This window comes from Tamandua tetradactyla, chromosome 5 (genome assembly GCF_023851605.1).
Source record: "Tamandua tetradactyla isolate mTamTet1 chromosome 5, mTamTet1.pri, whole genome shotgun sequence".
Taxonomy (NCBI): Eukaryota; Metazoa; Chordata; class Mammalia; order Pilosa; family Myrmecophagidae; genus Tamandua; species Tamandua tetradactyla.
In genome coordinates, this window is record NC_135331.1 from 182,306,306 (window position 1) to 182,320,799 (window position 14,494).

General features: G+C 38.3%; 1 protein-coding gene across 5 annotated transcripts in view; it reads right to left on the reverse strand.

Annotated features, from left to right (window-relative positions):
• The window catches only part of TBC1D32 (TBC1 domain family member 32), a 325,899-nt gene that overhangs the window by 234,881 nt on the left and 76,524 nt on the right, over positions 1 to 14,494 (reverse strand). The window lies entirely within an intron of this gene.

Sequence of the window (14,494 nt, forward strand, 5' to 3'; positions counted from 1 at the left end):
AGGTAGGAAACCTGCATCTGGACTACCAGTGCAACTCCTCTCCACCTCACTTGGTCCACACAGCTCAGTCCCAGAGGCAATAACCAGGATCCCTCCTACCTGCCACCAGGGACACAGACTATAAAATCTCTCAACGCAGTGAGACAGATCCCCATGTCCAGAGGGACCCACAGCAGGACTTCAGCTGTGGAAGAGGGTGGAATAAAAAAAGGGCAGCAAGGAAGAACTTCCAAAATGGAGGATCAGGGAGGGAACCACAAAACCTTCCCTAAAAGCACAACTACCCAAATCATTTGTCTGAAGACTGGGGGACAGGGTAGGGCACTTCAAGGCCCAGTTCAGTGAAGGATGAAGAGTCTGAGGAAACATGGACAGAGACTGTGTTTCCAGCCCTGGGTGCTGGGGCCCATACCCAACACGGGAGAAAACCATCAACTGTGGCCCAATCCTTGCCTATGGGATAGCTAAAGGCTGAGGCAGCTGGGGGAATCCTCCACCACAAGTGAAGTAACACATCCCCACATGGAACCAGATTTTGGTCAGCAAAGTGAGTACACAGGAACCCCTCAGCTTCAGCCCCTCCAGGGGCTCCAAGAGGTAAACAGCTTCTGAGGATGATTAAGTCACCAAACAGCACCATCTGCTGGGCGGTCCAGAAAGCACAGGGAAGCTGTAGGGCTTTTCAGAGCCTTTCCAAACCTTATTCCAGGCCCTCTAAACCTATACTACCCACATGAGAACCTACCCTGTTTTGGTTGAGAGATACAGACAATCCATCTGTCAAAGCAGTGCCCTAATACAAACCCAGGCAACAACTAAACCCTATTCAAGGGAGAGGAACAGACCTGCAGAAGAGAATCATCAAGATAATTAGATGACAAGATGACAAGGAAGGCATAATAAAACTCAAGAAGAAATGGCCCAGTTGAAGGAACTGATTAAAAAGTCAGAAGAAATACCAAAGCTGCAACAACTAATAAAAAATGTTCAAAAAAGTCTCCTGAATCAATGCAAAGAAATGAAGGAAAATGTGTAAAAACGAGATAAAGGGTATTAAGATAGAATAGCATAAGAATTTGAAAGAATACATAGAAAAATAACAGATATTATGGAACTAAAAGACACTATAGATGAAATGAAAAATATGGAGAATAAATAGCCAGGAACTGTCTGGAACGACTATTTGGGGGATATCCATGACAAGATGCACATCATACACCAGCCTGGAACTTACAGAAGGGCCGCGAGCACAGCCCAGAAACATAAGCAAATTCTTCCATGCTGCAGAAGCTGGTGACCCTCCTCCATTGGCACAAAAGGTTGACTCAGAGTCTCTCCCTGACAAGAAACAGAAGCCCTCTATACTAGAAACAAGGAAGGGAGCAATCAACCAAGCTCCAATTACAGATTTAATTAACAACTTTGGACTCCTGAATATCAACATTGAGCAAAGATAAATCTACAAGGCAAACAAGAAAGAAACTAGGATATCTATAGCAGTCATACCCCAGTACTAAGGAGGCAGGACTGATAAAAACCAAACAAACAAAAAAAGAGCAGAGGTTTCTGGAGTTGGCTGAGCTCAGAATACTAGAAAAGGGCTGTGCCCTGAGAAAAGGGGCAGAGAAATCCGGTTGCAAATCACTGTCAGTGGCGGAGGATCTTTTCCTCCTTTCTTCTTTTTTTGGCAACCCGTTAAAAAAAAGCAGCAGTCATTCTCAGTTTTCAGCCCTGGCCTAGCTAAGGACAGAATTAAGGAATGACTGAGAGACAAAGTAACTAATCCAGTCAAGGATGAAGTACCCTCAGGGGGTGATTTTCTTCAAGAAAAGGGTAGGGAGGGGCAAGGTCCAGTACAAGTAGCAGTTCTCATTCAGAGAATTTAGACCCAGGAGGCTGGCTATCAGCAGTAGTTTCATCCTACAAAAAAGGGGAGCTCACCTTGTCTCAAACACACAACAGTTTCGACCTACAAAAAATAGAACCCAGCTTGCCTCAAACATCCAACAGTTTCAGCCTACAAAAAGCACCAGCCTGTCTCCAACATGTTCCTGATAGGAGGGAAGAACTGCTGGAGAATCATGTAAATGATTCCAGTCTGCAGGGGACTGAAGAGCAGTTCCTCCCCACTCCCAGGCCCAGCAAGGATGCTGACTGTTTTTTAGACAATTGAGATTCCAGACCTAGAAATCAGAAATACTATAAACCTGCCTCCTTCAGCCACAGCCTGGCATGGTTCTGGCAGGAATGGAGTCTGCTGGAAATTAAAGGCACAGTACCACTTTACACCTGCGGGGAGCAGTGGGCTGACATGCACCATCTGCCAGACAGGATAGGAAAAGTACAGATTTAAGAGGCTTCACAGGAAAGACTGGCAGCCTGCTGGGTCCCATCCCCAGGGAATCTTGATACTGATTAAAACCCCTTCATGAGTCCTGGACCTGTCTTGTCCAAGAAAATCTGACTGAGATCAATCCTATCTGGGGAGAATTGTAAAAATTGTTAGAGGTAACAAAAGGAGTGTTAGAAACATATAGTGGCAACAAACAGCAAATCAACATTCCCTGAGGAGAAAGAGAGATTAGAAAGTGTGTTCTTGGGGGTGAAACAAACATACATGTGAAAAAAGTACAATCTCAAAAAACTTCCATGTAGACAAGAATCAGAAAAACAACACCTAAAAAATTCTGATCAGTTAAACAGACGCTATCAAGTGTATGGGTAATCAAATGAGAGTGAGGAGCTGTAACAGAGAAGATATGATTTAACAAATGATCATGATTACTGAAATCGTGATTACTGAAATCATGATACTGATATTTCTTGTTAGTCTCTACTGTATTAGAAATCCTGGAAGGAAATACCTGACATTGTGGAACAGTAACCCATATGGTACTTTGAAATTTGCTCTAAAACTATTTTGAAATTTATCACTTTTCTGCACATATCCGACATTGTCACAATAAAAGATGTTTTAAAAAAATGACAGTTAAAATATTTATACATAAACAGAAGCTCAGAGAATTCATTAATTTGAGAGAAATACTAAAGGAAGTCCTGTCACATGAAAAGACAGGTGAGAGAGGTCTGGGTAAGGGTACAGAATTGAAGAATATTAGTATGGGTAACTTAAATAATAAAAAGAGAGAGGGCGCGCCACACTGGCTCAGCAGGCAAAAATGCTTGCCTGCCATGCCAGAGGACCCAGGTTCAATTCCTGGTGCCTGCCCATGTAAAAAAAAATAAAAAATAAAAAATAAATTAAAAAAGAGAGAAAAAAATAGATCTGATGAATAAAAACCCAAGAATAAGATGGCTGAATCAAGAACTGCCTTTAAAGTAATAACTTTGCGTGATGATGGATTAAACTTCCCAATAAAAGACATAGATTGGCATAATGGATTTAAAAGTATGATCCCTTTATATGTTTTTTATAGGAGACTCATCTTAGACCGAAAAATACAAATAAGTTGAAAGTGAAAGGATAGAACAAGATTATTCCACACAAGTAGTAAACAAAGAAACCTGGAGTAGCTATACTAATACCAGACAAAATAGACTTTAAATGCAAAAATGTCATAAGGGATAAAGAAGGACACCATATAGTAAAAAAAGAGGAAATTCAACAAGAAGAAATAACAGTCATAGATAACTATGTTCCTAATCAAGGTGCCCCGAAGTACATAAGGCAAACACTGCCAAAACTGAAGGGGGTAACAGTTGACTCTACCATAACAGTGGAAGACTACAATAGACCACACTCTCCAATAGATACAACAACTAAACAAGAGGATCAATAAAGAAGCAGCGACCTAAAGAACAGGATAAATGAACTAGACCTAAAGACATATACAGAACCCTCCATCCCAAAACAGTAAGATGCACATTCATCTCAAGTGCTCATGGAACATTCTTAAGGATAAATCATACTCTGGCACATAAAACAGGCCTTAAAAAATTTTTAAAGATGAAATTATACAAAGTATTTCTCTGATCATAATGGAAAGAAGCTGAAATTCATAACAGAGAACCAGAAAATATACAAATATATGGAGGGGAAACAACATGCTCTTAATCAGTGGGTCAAAGAAGAAGTTGCAAGAGAAATCAGTGAATATATAAAGATGAATGAAAATGAGAGCACAGCGTATCAAAACTTATGGGATGCAGCTAAGGCAGTGCTAAGAGGGAAATGTATAGCCCTAAACACCTACATTAAAAAGGAGAAGGAGCTCAATTAAACAACCTAAATGAACAGCAAACTAATCCCAAAGCAATGAGAAGGAAAGAAACAACAAAGATTAGGGCAGAAATCAATGAAATAGAGAATAAAAGAACAATAGATAGAATAAAAAAAAGTTCACTCTTTGAGAAGATCGATAAAATCAACAAACGCATAGCTAGACTGACAAAAACAAAAAGAAGCTGCAAATAAATAAAATCAGAAACAATAAGGTGGGGGGCATTACCACAAACCCTGAAGAAATACAAAAGATCATAAGTGGTTACTATGAACAACAGTACACCAACAAACTAGACAATTCATATTAAATGGACAACTCCCTACAAACACACAAACAACCTACACTGAACCAAGAAAAACAGAAGACCTCAACAAAATGATCACAAACAGATCAAATAAGTCAACAAAAACCTACCAAAAATAAGGTGAGGGAACAAGCCAAGATGGCAGCTTAGCAAGGTGTGGGACTTGGTTCGTCCTCCAGAGCAGCTAATAAACACCCAGGAACAGTACAAAACAACTGCTGGGGCCATGTCAGTGACAGACACAGAGCGTATACCAGTCTGGATCAGCTAAACCGACTGTAAGCCCCCCCAGAACTGTGAGTTTCTCAAATCATGGGAGCCGGCGCCCCACCCCCAAAGGCTGCTTCCCAGAGGGGAAAGGAAAGAGACTTTGCCAGAAGGAAAGAGACTTTACCAGCAACAGGGCTGAGCACAATTAAGCTCCAATTGTGGAATTAATTAACAAATTCTGAATACTAAAAATAGTCCCCTAGCTCAGCTGAACCGCGAGTAAAAGCAGAGGTCGCTGGTTTTACCCTCAGCATAGAGGAGGCAGGGCAGAGAGAAAAAGAAAAAAGAAAAAAAATGGAGAGTTGTTTGGATTTGAAAATGTCTGGGCCCTGAAGGAAAGGAGGGGGCACATAGGACCTGGAAATACACAGAGCAATGTACCACCTAAGCTCTTGATTGGCAAACCCAGGGAACAGGATCCTGCTCAGAAAAGGACTTTTCTTTTTTTTTCTTGTGGCTGTGGTTCTATGGCTTGACTGATATTTGGATACAGCTGAAAGCCTTCTCAGGCTCCGACTGCCCCAGGCATAGGCAGAATTGAGCTTGTCTGAGAGTTTGTCTGGAACCTGTGCCTTCCCCTGGAGAGGGCTGGGGCCCAGCTTAGGTGGAATACCTCCCTCAAGGAATTCAGACCTAGGGCGGGCCATGGTGGCTCAGCAGGCAAGAATGTGTGCCTGCCATGCCAGAGGACCCAGGTTTGATTCCTAGTGACTGCCCATGTAAAAAAAAAAAAGAGGAATTCAGACCTAGGACCTGGAAAAGTGAAGTGATTAAAGCCAGCCTACAACCTCTCCTCTGGCTCCACCACACCCCCAGCAGGGAGAGTCTGCTGAAGTTAAAGGTACTGAATCACCTTATGCCGATGGGACCGGCAAGCAGAAAGTGCCACATACTGGGCAGGACAGGAAAAATACAGCATCCATAGACTTCATAGGAAAGCCTTTCAACCTGCTGGGTCTCACCTTCAGGGAAAAATGATGCAGGTGACTCTTTACTCCTGAGAGGAGGCCAGTTTGGTCTGGGAAAACCTAGCTGGGGTCTATGATACCTAAGTAGACCCTCCTAAGGTGGGGGAAAAGGCACCATACAGGCAGGGCAAGAAACAAAAAAACAAGAACTGAAAAATTCTGATCTATTGAACAAAACCTAAGCTAGAGGCCTAGAATAAGCTGAACTGGATGTCAAAGAACAGATGGACAACAAAGTCATCCAGGAAGAAAATCCTAGGTAAAAAAAAAAAAAAAAAGTGAAAACAATATGCAGAATAAACTAATTAAGGTAATTAAATGCCTAGACGTATGCAAGAAAATAACGAATCATACTAGAAAAATTGAAGAAATGGCCCAGTCAAGGGAACAAACCAACAATTCAACTGACATACAGGAGTTGAAACAATTAATTCAGAATGACCGAACAGACATGGAAAACCTCATCAAAAATCAAATCAATGAATTGAGGGAGGATATAAAGAAGGAAAGGAATGAACAAAAAAAAAAGAAATTGAAAGTCTGAAAAAACAAATCAAAGAACTTATGAGAATGAAAGGCACAGCAGAAGAGATGAAAAAAGCAATGGAAACCTACAATGTTAGATTTCAAGGGGCAGAAGTTAAGATTAGTGAACTGGAGGACAGGACATCTGAAATTCAACAAGCAAAAGAAGATATATGGAAAAGAATGGAAAAATATGAGCAGGGACTTAGGGAATTGAATAACAACATGAAGTGCACAAATATATGTGTTGTGGGTGTCCCAGAAGGAAAAGAAAAGGGAAAAAGAGGAGAAAAACTACTGGAGGAAATAATCAATGAAAATTTCCCAACTCTTATGAGACTTAAAATTACAGATCCAAGAAGTGCAGCATACCCCAAACAGAATAGATCCAAATAGGCGTACTCCAAGACACTTACTATTCTAGTTTGCTAGCTGCCGCAATGCAATATACCAGAAACAGAATGGCTTTTAAAAAGGGGAATTTAATAGGTTGCTAGTTTACAGTTCTAAGGCTGAGAAAATGTCCCAGTTAAAGCAAGTCTATAGAAATGTCCAATCTAAGGCATCCAGGGATAGACACCTTGATTCAAGAAGGCCAATGAAGTTCAGGGTCTCTCTCTCAAGTGGAAGGGCACATGGAGAGCACAGTCAGAGTTTCTCTCTCATCCGGAAGGGCACGTGGCAAACACAGCATCATCTGCTAGCTTCCTCTCCTGGCTTCCTGTTTCATGAAGCTCCCCAGAAGGCACTTCCCTTCTTCATCTCCAAAGGTCGCTGGCTGGTGGACTCTGCTTCTCGTGGCTATCTCGTTCTGCTCTGCTCTCTCTGAATCACTCATTCTCAGAAATATTTCCTCTTTTACAGGACTCCAGAAAGTTATCAAGACCCACTCAAAATGGTGGAGACATGTCATCACATAATCCAGCTTAACAACCACTCTTGATTAAATCACATCTCCAGGGAGATGATCTGATTATAGTTTCAAACATACAGCATTGAATAGGGGTTATTCTGCCTTTATGAAATGGGATTTAGATTAAAACATGGCTTTTCTAGGGGACATACATTCTTTCAAACAAGCACACTTACTAATCAGAATGTGAGATATCAAGAGAAAGAGAGAATCTTGAAAGCACCAAGAGAAAAGCAATCCATCACATACAAGGGACACCTAATAAAACTATGCGTAGATTTCTCAGCAGAAACCAGGAGATGAGAAGACAGTGGGATAATACATTTAAATTACTAAAAGAGAGAAACTGTCAACCAAGAATTCTATATCCAGCAAAATTGTCCTTCAAAAATGAGGGGGAAATTAAAACATTTTCAGATGAAAAATCACTGAGAGAATTTGTGACCAAGAGACCGGCTCTGCAAGAAATAGTAAAGGGAGCACTAGAGACAGACAGGAAAAGACAGGAGAGAAAGGTGTGGAGAAGAGTGTAGAAATGAAGATATCAGTAAAGATAAAAAGAAGAAGAATTAGATATGACATATAAAATCCAAAAGGCAAAATGGTGGAAGAAAGTACTGCCCGTACAGTAATAACCCTAAATGTTAACGGATTGAACTTCCCAATCAAAAGACATAGACTGGCAGAATGGATTAAAAAACAGGACCCATCAATATGCTGTCTATGGGAAATGCATCTTAGACCCAAGGATAAACATAGATTAAAAATGAAAGGTTGGGAAAAGATATTCCATGCAAATAACAATCAGAAAAGAGCAGGAGTAGCTATATTAATATCCATCAAATTAGTCTTCAAATGTAGAACAGTAAAAGAGACAAAGGACATTATGTATTAATAAAAGGAGCAATTCAATAAGAAGACATAACATATCATAAATATTTATGCACTGAGCCAGAATATTCCAAAATACAGGCGGCAAACACTGAAAAGAGAAATAGACACATCTACCATAATAGTTTGAGACTTCAATTTCCCACTACCATCAATGGACAGAACATCTAGACAGAGGATCAATAAAGAAACAGAGAATTTGAATAATACAATAAATGAGCTAGACTTAACAGACAAATACAGAACATTACACCCCACAACAGGAGGATACACCTTTTTCTCAAGTGCTCATGGATCATTTTCAAGGACAGACCAAATGCCGGGTCACAAAGCATGTCTCAATAAATTCAAAAAGATTGAAATCATACAAAACACTTTATCAGATCATAAAGAAATGAAACTGGAAATCAATAATAGGCAGAGGGCCAGAAAATTCACAAATATATAGAGGCTCAACAACACACTCTTAAACAACCAGTTGGAAAAGGAATAATATCTCGAGGCAAATGAAAATGAAAACACAACATACAAAAATTTATGGGATGCAGCAAAGGCAGAGCTAAGAGGAAAATTTATTGCCCTACATGCCTATATCAAAAAAGAAGAAAGATAAAAAATCAAGGAATTAACTGTCCACTTGGAAGAACTAAAGAAAAAATAGCAAATTAACCCCAAAGCAAACAAAAAGAAATAATGAAGATTAGAGCAGAAATGAATGAAATGGAGAACATGAAAACAATTGAGAAACTCAACAAAACCAAAAGTTGGTTCTATGAGAAAATCAATAAGATTGATGGACCCTTAGCAAGGTTGACAAAAAGAAGAACAGAGAGGATGCAAATAAATAAAATCAGAAATGGAAGAGGAGATATAAACACTGACCCTACAGAAATAAAGGAAGTAATGAGAGGATACTATGAACAACTTTATGCTAATAAATTCAACAATGTATATGAAATGGACAACTTCCTAGAAAGGCATGAACAACAGCCACTGACTCAACCTCAACGAACCAATCACAAGTAAAGAAATTGAATCAGGAGCTTATTATGAAGCTCTCCAAAACAGAAAAGCCCAGGACCAGATGGCTTCACATGAGAATTCTACCAAACATTCAAGAAAGAATTAGTACCAATCCTGCTCAAACACTTCAAAAAAATTAAAGAGGATGGAAAGCTACCTAACTCATTCTACAAAGCCAACATCATCGTCATACCAAAGCCAGAAAAGATATTACAAGAAAAGAAAACTACAGACCAATCTCTCTAATGAATATAAATGCAAAAATCCTCAACAAATTTTTTGCAAATCAAATTCAGCAGCACATTAAAAGAATTATACACCATGACCAAGCAGGATTCATCCCAGGTATTCAAGGATGGTTCAACATAAGAAAATCAATTAGTGTAATACACCATATCAAAAAATGAAAGCAGAAAAACCACATGATCATCTCAATTGATGCAGAAAAGGCATCTGACAAAATTCAGCATCCTTTTTTGTTGAAAACACTTCAAAGGATAGGAATAGAAGGGAACTTCCTGAACATGACAAAGGGAATATATGAAAAACTCACAGCGAACATCTTTCTCAACGGAAAAATGGAAAATTGATTTACAGATTCAATGCAATACCAAATTAAAATCCCAACAACTTACTTTTCAGAAATAGAAAAACCAATAACCAAATTTATGTGGAAGGGCAGCGTGCCCCTAACAGCTAAAAATATCCTAAGAAAGAAAAATGAAGTTGGAGGTCTCATACTACCTGACTATAAGGCATATTATGAAGCTACAGTGGTCAAAACAGCATGGTACTGGCATAAAGATAGATATACTAACTAATGGAATCAATAGAGTGTTCAGATATAGACCCTTTCATCCATGGACAGTTGACCTTTGATAAGCCAGTCAAGCCAACACACCTGGGATGGAACAGTCTCTTCAATAAATGGTGCCTAGAGAACTGGATATCCATATGCAAAAGTATGAAACAGGATCCATATCTCACACTCTATAGAACAATTAACTTGAAACGGATTAAAGACCTAAACATTAGATCTAAAACTATAAAACTTTTAGAAGGGCAGGCCACGGTGCCTCAGCAGGCAAGAACGCTTGCCTGCCGTGCCAGAGGACCCGGGTTCAATTCCCGGTGCCTGCCCATGTATTAAAAACAAAAAAAGAAAAACTTTTAGAAGAAAATGTAGGGAAATACCTTATAAATCTTATAACAGGAGCTGGTTTCCTGGACCTTACACCCAAAGTATGAGCACTGAAGAGAGAAAGAAAGAAATGGGAACTCCTTAAAATTCAACACTTTTGCATCAAAGAACTTCATCAAGAAAGTAAAAAGAAAGCCCACACAATGGGAGACAATATTTGGAAACGATATATCAGATAAAGGTCTAGTATCCAGAATACCAGAATATATAGAGATTGTTCAACTCAACAACAAAAAGACAGACAACTGAATTACAAAATGGGCAGAAGACATGAACAGACATTTCTCAGAAGAGGAGATATGAATGGCCAAAAGGCACATGAAAAGATGCTCAACTTCCTTGACTATTAGGGAAATACAAATCAAAACCAACCGCAATGAGATATCATCTCACACCCACCAAAATGGCCATTATCAAAACAACAGAAAACAAGACAAGTGCTGAAGAGGATGTGGAGAAAGAGGAACACTTATCCTCTGTTGCTGGGAATGTCAAATGATACAACTGCTGTGGAAGGCAGTTTGGCAGTTCCTCAGGAAGCTAAGTATTGAATTGCCATATGATCCGGCAATACCATTGCTAGGTATACACGCAGAGGACATGAGGGCAAGGACACAAATGAATATTTGCACACCAATGTTTATAGCAGCAGTATTTACAATTGCCAAGAGATGGAAACAGCCAAAATGTCCATCAACAGACAAGTGGCTAAACAAGCTGTGGTATATGCATATGATGGAATATTATGCAGCTGTAAGATAGAATAAAGTTACAAAGTATAACATGGATGGACCTTAAGGACATTATGTTCAGTGAGATGAGCCAGAAACAAAAGGACAAATACTGTATGATCTCACTGATATGAACTGACATTAGTGAATGAACTTGGAGAATTTCAGTTGGTAACAAAGACCATTAAGAGATAGAAATAGGGTAGATATTGGATAATTGAAGCGGAAGGGATACAGATTGTGCAAAAGGACTGATTGTAAAAACTTAGAAATGGATAGCACAATATGACCTAACTGTAATAATGTCAGAACATTGAATGAAGCTGAATGTGAGAATGATAGAGGAGGAGGCCTGGGGGCACAAATGAATTCAGAAGGAAAGAGAGATGATAAAGACTGAGATGGTATAATTTAGGAATGCCTAGAGTGTATAATGATAGTGACTAAATGTATAAATTTTAAAAATGTTTTTGCATGAGGAAGAACAAAGGAATGACAATACTGCAGGGTGTTGAAAATGGATGGTAATTCATATTTTAATACTTTAACTTATGTGTGAGACTAAAGCAAAAAGTGTTTATTTGGTACAAAATTTATATTTTGCACTGAAGGTTAATGCTACACGAATGCTTGACTTATCAAGCGCCTAAAAGGCACTGTATAGTAGGAAATATAAGTGGGATGGCATATAGCATTCTTTACTTTCTGATTCTAGCACTTTCAAGTGAGTTGTTGTGTATTGTCTGTATCATATTGTAGCTATTACAGAAGAAATGTTGCTTAAGAAAGAACACCACTGTTAATAAAGGTAGCAGTTTACTGCCTTTGATTCAACTGCTTTAAGTTCCTGTTTTCTCCAACCAAGTGCTTGCTGTTCCCAGATATGCAACAATAACCTACCCTCTCCCTCCAATGCCTCAATTGGCTTTGCAGAAATAAAGTTTTAAAATAAAATAAAGAACCTACCAACAAAGAAAAGCCCAGGGCCAGACAGCTTCACAGGCAAGTTCTACCAAGCATTCCAAGAGGAATTAATACCACTTCTACTCAAACTCTTCCAAAAAAAATGAACAAGAGGAAACACTACCTAATACATTCTATAAGCCAACATTAATATCAAAACTGGAAAAAGATACTACAAGAAAAGAAAAGTTCAGACCAATCTCTCTAATGAATATAGATACAAAAATTCTCAACAAAATACTTGCAAATAGAATCCAACAGCAAGTTAAAAGAATTATACACCATAACAAGTAGGTTTTATCCTAGAGTGGTTCAACACAAGAAAATCAATTAATATTCTACAGCACATTAACAAATTAAAAGAGGAAAACCATATTATCACTCAATTTATGCAGAAAAGGCATTTGACAAAATTCAGCATCCTTTCATGATAACAACACTTTAAAAGGTAGAAATCAAAGGAAACTTCCTCAAAATATAGGGAATATATGAAAAACCCACAGATTAACGGTGAGAAACTGTAAGACTTCCCTCTAGGATCGGGAATAAGACAAGGAAGCCCACGGTCATCACTATTTCAACATTGTGCTAGAGAAGTTCTAGCTAGAGCAATTAGACAAGAAAAAGAAATAAAAGGCATCCAAATAGGAAAGAAACAAGTAAGAGATTCACTATTTGAAGAATTCATGATCCTAAACTTAGAAAATCCAGGAAAAAAATTATAGCAAAGTTATACTTGAGGTAATAAGTGAGTTCAGCAAAGTGGTGGGATACAAAATCAATATGCAAAAAGAAATGGTATTTCTATACACTAGTAATGAATTATCCAAGGAAGTAATCAAAAAAAAAAAATTCCATTTACAAAAGCACCTAAAAGAATCATATATCTCTAGGAATAAACCTAACCAGGATGTAAAGGACCTATACACAAAAAACTACAAAACATTGCTAAAAGAAATCAAAGAAGATCTGAATGAATGGAAAGATACTCTGTGTTCATAGATTAAAAGGCTAAATGTTGTTAAGATGTCAATTCTATCCAGTTTGATCTACACATTCAGTGCAATTTCAACCAAAATTCCAACAATCTACTTTGCAGAAATGGAGAAAGTAATTATTAATTTTATTTGGAAGTGTAAGTGGCCTTGAATAACCAAAAACATCTGGAAAAGAAGAATGAAATTGGAGGTATCACATTTCCTGATTTTAAGGCACATTATAAACAGTGGTCAAAACAGCATGGTACTGGCATAAAGACAGACATATCGATCAATGGAATTGAACTGAGGGCCCTGAAATATACCCTCAGATCTATTGTCAATCGATTTGTCATAAGGCTCCCAAGCCCACTCCAACTGAAACAAAACAGTCTCTTCAATAACTGGTGTTCCAACAACTGGATATCCATAACCAAGAGAATGAAAGAGGACCCCTATGTCATACCCTATTCAAAAATTAACTCAAAATGGATCATAAACTAAAATATATGAACCAGTATCATAAAACTCCTAGAAGAAAATGTCAGGAAACATCCCAAGATCTAGTGATAGGCAGTAATTTATACCCAAAGCATAAGCAATTAAAGAAAAAATAGATAAACAGGAACTCTTCAAAAGTGAATACTTCATTCAGTGCTTCAAAGGACTTTGTCAAAAGGGTGAAAAGGCAACCAACTTAATGGGAGAAAATATTCGGAAACCACGTGTCTGATAAGGGTTTGATTTCTAGTATATATAAAGATATTCTATAACTCCACAATAAAAAGAAAACCCAATTAAAAAATGGGCAAAGGGTATGAATAGACATTTCCACAAAGAGGAAATATAGACAGCTAAAAAGCACATGAGAAGATATTCAGCTTCACTAGCTATTAGAGAAATGAAAATCAAAAACACAATAAGATGTCATCTCACACCTATCAGAATGGCTGCTATTAAACAAACAGGCAACTACAAGTGTTGAAGAGGATGTGGAGAAATTGGAGCAATTATACACTGCTGTTGGGAATGTAAAACGGTACAGCCGCTGTGGAGATTGGTTTGCTGCTTCCTCAGGAAGCTATGTATACAGTTGCTTTATGGCCAGGCAATCCTGCTACACAGGATATACCCTGAAGATCTCAAAGCAGGGATGCAAACAGACATGTGCACACCTATGTGGCATTATTCACAATTGCCAACAACCCAAGTGTCCATCAGCAGATGAATGGATAAACAAAATGTGGTATATACATATGATGGAATGTTATTCAGCAGTAAGAAATAACGAAGTCCTAAGCATACAACAACATGGTAAACCTTGAGGACATTATGTTAAATGAAATAAGTCAGATACAAAAGGGACAAATATTTTATGATCTCACTGATATGAACTAATTATAATATGTAAACTCATGGACATAAGATGCAGAATATAGGTTACCAGGATATGGAATGAGACTAAAGAAGGGGGAGTGGTTGCT